This window comes from Zonotrichia leucophrys, chromosome 4, assembly GCF_028769735.1.
Source record: "Zonotrichia leucophrys gambelii isolate GWCS_2022_RI chromosome 4, RI_Zleu_2.0, whole genome shotgun sequence".
Lineage (NCBI taxonomy): Eukaryota > Metazoa > Chordata > Aves > Passeriformes > Passerellidae > Zonotrichia > Zonotrichia leucophrys.
Window position 1 is genome coordinate 10,826,108 of NC_088173.1, and position 6,735 is coordinate 10,832,842.

Here is a 6,735-nt window from a genome sequence, read left to right on the forward strand (position 1 = left end):
AAATTTCCCTGACTGGGGAGTTTAATAAGCTATTCAAAATAGAGTTCCCATTGTACTGTTCTGTCAGAAAAAGAAAAAATAATGCGACTATTTAAAAAACATGAAAAAGTGTTTTGCAACTACATAATAAAAATCAGACACCAGGCTTAAGTTTTTTACCAGGATCCAACACATTATACCTATTTTACTTTCATTAAGTCGTACAATGATAACAGCATTCTTCATGGCATTCAGCAAGGCATAAGTTATATTTAAAGGTTTTGTTCATATCTTAAGAAAAGGAATTAATATGGCTTAAAAAGCTGGCAAAATGTGAAAGACTAACCATATTCAAAAATTCAATGTACCTTGCATCTAGGGGAACATATATGTTCCCCTACAAAAAAAAGTTATGCCATAACTAAGTACACCAAAACTATGCTAGATTGATCTTTGCAGGCAATAGAAAGGGTGCTTTGGATGAAAGTGAAGACAGATTATGTTGTAAAATGGGATCTTCTCTAAAAAACATTTGCCTGTGGAAAAAAATCTAATTTGGGTCAAAAGAGAAAGATTGGTATCTTTCATCTTAAGCAACACAGCCTCCTTGGTTTACCTAATTTTGTTAGAGAACTAAAGATTAATTTCTTCTAAAAATTCTGAGTGAGTGATTCGCCTTCTTTTTTCACAGAGGGCTGTTGAGTGCCTGGCAGCAATTTGTGGGTAATAGACTAGAGATGGCCATTTCAGTAAATTATTTCCTTAATGACCCTTTGCTTCAGAATTTGACTAATACTGCTGCTTTCATTTTCCAGTTTCTGCACTGTTTTTTGTATAACCTGACATTAGTCAGGAATCCCTAGCCTCTCAAAGCATGGCACACTCCCTGGAAATTGATAAATAGAAGTAGTATTTGTTTTGTGAAATTACTTTCAGAAACAAGAGACTCAGGAAAGCAAAGTCTCCCAATACACACTGACAATATGGAAGTCTGTTCTCAAGAAAGGTTTTCATACCAAGTATCCATTTTATTCTACCAGTGGAATCCCCTTGAAAATACCTGAAAAATAGTAAGTATAAAAAACCTGTTTTATTTCAGGACTAGGAGGGCAGAGAAGTTATGAATTTGTAGATTTATTAATGTAATAAGAATTAGACTTTTTTCATACATATACAAGATTGATGAATAAAGCCAGTCTTTGATAGAAGAGAAAAGAAAGGAAGAACATAATGGTAATTTTTTTATAGAATTTGCACTCTTTTTCTGTTATTGTCTGGAAAGACAATGAACAGGTGAAAAACAGCTCACTGACCAACCCTTCCTTCCAGTTAACTTTTTTTATGAAAATCAGTTCAGGTAAAAATGCTGTTTCTTTTCTGTAGCCCACCTTAAGTTGACTTCATATACTTGAATTCATAATTTTCTCTCATGATCCTAATTGAATTACTGTTCTTCACATTAAATTTCTTTTTTGAACCCTGTACTTTTGGAAAATATTCCTATGAATAAGGAAAAAAGCCTTGAAGCGTTACCATGACACATAAGCTATATATCTACAGTCTGTATTTCGTTCACAGTTTTAATATTCATTTTAATTATATCTGTTAAGAATTTTGTGACAGTCTAAGAGAGAGAGAAAAAAAATCAAGTAAGCAGAGTGCTAGAATAAAAACACATGTTTTGTTTAAGCTTATGTGATCTCCAGTGTTCAGTGTCCTCCTAGACCCAAGCAGGAACACACACTGGATCAGAAACAGCACTTACAACAAAAGTCTTTCCAAATGTTTTTCTTGTTGTCCCAGTGGTACTTCTCAGTGCTATAGCACATTCCTCATTCCAAGCATCAATAATATTTAGAGACTCACCAGCAGCTCACCCCAAGGAATCTCCAGCTGGAAAAAAAGTTTGTAGTTTCCATATGAACTTTTCAGTGCTCATAGTCAGTATTAATAATTGATAAATCTCAAGACTTCACTGTAAACTTCTAGCTCTAGTTGCAGTACATTTCCCTTTTTAGTCCTCCTGGAATTTTAATCTGAGATTTTTGGCTGTTTGCTGCATTGCAACAAGACTTACACCTCTCTTGGTCTTAAAATAGCAGAAATTTTAGCTGAACTTGTGTTCATATTCTTGATAATTATTACATTATCTATGGACTTCAGTTTTAAATTTCCTATTTAAAAAACCATATGCTGAACACTGGGGAGGATGACCACTTTATGAATTCAATACCCTATGAGAAAAACTTTACACAAAAGGAGTTAAAAGATGCACTCAGTGCACATCTCTTCCAATTTTACAGACCAGAATTATCCACAGGTTTGATAACTTAATCCTTTAGTTGAAATAAGCTATATCAGCATTAAAGACTCTTTGGTTTTAAATTATAGTTTTTGCTTATGTTCCCATGCATTTGAAGATAAACAAAAACATACAGGAAACAGTAATTAACTAAACAAACTTTTCCCGTGCCAGAGAGAATATTATGGAGTTACACATGGCAACAGAGGTATCAAAGTAGTTGATCTGACATTCATATAACTTTAAATATCAAAAATGTTCTTAGCATTTTTCATGGAAAAGAAGTCTATTTTCTTTCTGAAATTTGGCAGCTGGGAACTTCTGCTGACCAGTACAAAGGGAAGGTTGAGCCAGTGGCCAAGTGTCAGTGCATCATCGAATGCTTCTGCAGAGGACTCATCTCTGAGTGCCAGTGCACAAGAAACTTCCCTCAGGGGCACCTTACATTTCAATGAAGCAAAAGACAGGGCTAGGTTGATGATATGCCTGTGATCTACAGAAAAATTAACTATCTGATCTTTTTAATCTCTAATTCTACTTTGTTATTAAAACTGTGCATATGCCGGAGGGGAGGGAGGATAAGGGGGATATCTTTATATCTTCAGATTTTCTAAGCAATCTCACATGATATTTCCATAGGCAATGAGGGTCACAACTGGATTAATCTAGTTTCAAACAGGCATTCATCTCTTTACATGATATTTCCACAGGCAATGAGAGTAACAACTGCATGAATCTAGTTTCAAACAGACAGTCATCTGTTTAGTCCTTATGTATTCAGTTATCTGGGAGTTATGAGAGAGTGGATTTGATCCATTTTTGGTCCACCCCTAAAAAGTATATGAATATCTGGATAATTTTTACAATATTTAGATTTTATAACCTGTTCATGTAAAAAATTAAGCTGTACTCCAAGTACTTTCAGAGTACAAAATTAGAAAGGAAAAATTATGTTGATAAACCAGAAAAAGAGCTCTAGAAGATTAAATAGAACCCTCTCCTTTGCAGTTGCCACAGGACGATAAATGCAAGATATGCAAATATAGGAAAATTTCATAGACAAATATTAAATGAACCATAAAACAGTCTTGTTCATGTAGCTTAAACCTGGAATCCCTTTCACCCTGACACCTTTGACAGAGTAGCTTTTATCAATTGCTTGTAACAGGTGAGGTAAAGTAAAACAAATTTCCAGGTTAGAAGGTCTGAGCAACTGATGGAGTATATCGTAAAATATGGTGACTTCCTAGGGTTTCCTGTTTCATATTCATTTAGGAGTAATTTTGTGTGAACAAGTGAACATGAATCAATTTGTCTGATGAGTAAAGTACCTTTGGAAAAAATATTTTAGATTTTTAGCAGGGGAAAAAGAGATCATCTTTTGAAACTACACTACTGACTGCTCATGTGAATGAGGGAGTTGGGACCATTACAGGGATTGACTGAAGACAACACTGTTTACAACAGGAGCACTTTTACCTTTAACAACCTGAATCCTTTTTTCTATGGCATGTTTTTCCTTCCGCCCACATGTTACCAAAACCAGTTCTGCTTAATTTAATTAATCAATATTACGTTAAACGTGCATCACCAGAGTATTGAGTTGCAAGAGTGCCATGAAGTACCATGAGCACAGCCACACTGATGTTAAGGAGGAGAAAAAACTAAAACCAAAACAACATACCTGAAATGAGAAAGAAATTCATAGATATAGAATGATACCTGGCTAAGCAGCTTTCTTTCCACTCCCTCCAGCCAGCCTTTGCTTTTTTATTAAAACGCTTAATTTTAGCATTTTAACTACAACTACTACATCCTGAGGAACTCAAAGGAATAAGAAAAGTCAAACTGCAATGAATGTAAAGCAGATAAATTACTTACATTTCACTTAGGTGAAAGTACATGGATACTTACATTTCACTTAGGAAAAAAACACCTGCATAAGTTTGGAAGTCCCAAGCATCAAAGATCACACTTTTCTATTGCATCATTTTAATGGTGAAAGTATTTAATAAAGCACAGTAAAAGAAATATAAATCACAATAGACTCCAGTATTTTCTCTTCTCTGAAGGATTAGTAGAAAATTAGTAAGACAAATGAAAAACACTTCCAAAAAAGAAATGTTGCTAGAGGAAAACATGGCTATATTTTAAAGATTTAAGCACTTTGTATTTTCTGAATATTTATGCATCAAAACAAACCCAAAACCTGTTTGTAACAGAAAAGGAACTGCTCAGTCACTGCAACATTAGGTTCATAAGAAGTTCTGAGTAGAGAGAATCTTCTCAGTTATTTCAGTGTCATAAGGAGAGGAACATCACAATCTGTCAAAGATCAGAGTGTCAGAGCAAGGACCAGACAGTGGGAAGCAATGCAAGACTCAGTTTTGTTGATATTCTGTGCAACCAATGCAAGAGAACATGCACCTGTCTGCCTGACCAGACACTGCAGGACTGGGGCATTCAAGTACTTCCATTGTTTCAGAAATAATAAAAAGCATAACTCCTTCAGCAGGAAGAGAGAAGACACAATGATCACCTTGAAAGAAGGGGAATATGCACACTCTTATATCAGTGCAGAAAGGAAATAAAACAGGAAAGAATTATAGTTGAACATTGTATATTGTGCACAGATACATGGGTTTCTACAGATCAGAAAAACACAATTTTGTCTGAATGAAGAAATGAGAGTTTTCCTTGAAAAAAAACCACTTTAATAATACAAAACCAACTTGCCAGCCTGATGCCAATCTTTCTTCTTAAAAAAAAAAATCAATTTGCTTTTCCATTGGAGTCAACGCACATCAAATCAGCCTTCATATCTAAGGATTGGATTCATTATATCTAGAGCAGATTTCAGGGAGAAACTCAGACAAGTGAAAAAAATAATTTGAGGAAAAGTATAGCACTGAAATTGCGAAGAACTAGAAATCTACCTCTCTAAGCAGCCTACATGGCAGCAAATGTTCCATCAGGGAGTTTTACAACTTGAAAAGAGATTTCTAACATTTTTTTTTCTACAGAAATCATCATTCTAAGACCAAAAACAAATTGCATTTTAGACAAAGTATTAGAATTAGCTAAAAACAAAGTATGAAACCATGTAGAGAAATAGACCTTTTGAAAAATAACATTAAGAAACCCACATTCTCACTCAAAGATTGTTTCTATAAAAGGTTTTAATCTACCCCATCTGACGACCAGTAGTAAAGGCATAGATGTCCTTACAACACTTCAAAGGGAAGTCCAAGTTTGTGATAATCAGCCAGGCTACTAAAACACAATAAAACATTAAGTGTGAGAAAAACTGTCAAAAGAAGTAGTCACAATTGTTCATATTCAAGGAAATCACATATACCAGACACTGACCTGACCTCAATTCCAGACTTTTTTAATGCTCTGTTGAATTGGTTCAAGTTTGCTCCAAAATCTTCTTTTCCTCAACTTCCCATCTGTGACATCTGTCACAAGGCACTTTGCTTTTTAGAGATAACAGGAATTCAAAACAGCTTGACACTCTTACTGTTGAAGTCAGAGCCAAGTATCTTAATAATAAAAGATAAAATGAAAGGTCAAAAATCTTTTTTCTCAAAGAAAATTCAGGTTTTTATAAAGAAGATATAGGTTTGCCTCGAAGTGGAGAGCAACAGGCCTACATGAATACTGCACTCACAGTTCCCACTGTCTTATTTCTTCTCCCTTTCAATAACCCAAGGAACATCAGAACTATTCAACTTAAGGTTTCTGAACAATGACAGCCAAAAAAGAAGAGCCCCATCTGAAATCCAAGGATTTGTATTATGTGTTCAGCAAAGGTTTAGGCATGAGTTCCAACAAATCTGCAACATTTTGGACATGAAAACTCCTAAGAGCACACCAAAGACTGGATCTATAATTGCTCCTGGCTCATACAAGTGAAAGCACAAGACTGTTGTCATCTTATCGCACAGGTTCCATACTTTTGTCTCCTTATCGCAAAAGTTCCATACTTTTGTGGTGTTTTCTCATGGGTTACTCCTCAGAGCACTGACTTTACTCTTCACAGAGCAGCCAACTGACTCCAGGTCCCTTCTCCCCCAGCCACCCCACTCTTTTATAGCACTCTTCTTCTCACTGGTTACAGCTGTGGCCTGTTAAAGTCAGGCCTGTTCCCAATCTTTGATAACTGGCCCAGCTGCAGCTCCTTAGGGGTAAGATTACTGTCTACACTATTTGTTTATATTCTATCCCCCTACACAAGACCACAATGAATGACAACAGTTTTTATACACCTATATCTATCTGATTGTCATTTACCCAACTGTTGACTCCTGGATGACAAGACTTCTTCCAAAGCACTCTCCATGGCATCCAGTCATGCCACATGCAACAGAAGTGTTTTATGTAAACCAAATATCTGAAGTTAAAGGTGACTAAGCAACCTCAAATGCCTACAGAGCCTTACAGACCACCAT

The 6,735-nt window shown here is 35.5% G+C and overlaps 1 long non-coding RNA gene across 1 annotated transcript; it reads right to left on the bottom strand.

Moving 5' to 3' along the window:
• Positions 1-5,430: 5,430 nt before the first annotated feature.
• Positions 5,431-6,356, bottom strand: LOC135447532 (uncharacterized). The gene is made up of 3 exons (XR_010440184.1): positions 6,241-6,356; positions 5,651-5,826; positions 5,431-5,554 (listed from the first exon to the last, which is right to left on the bottom strand). It is a non-coding gene; the product is annotated as an uncharacterized LOC135447532 (long non-coding RNA).
• Between the last annotated feature and the right edge of the window lie 379 nt (positions 6,357-6,735).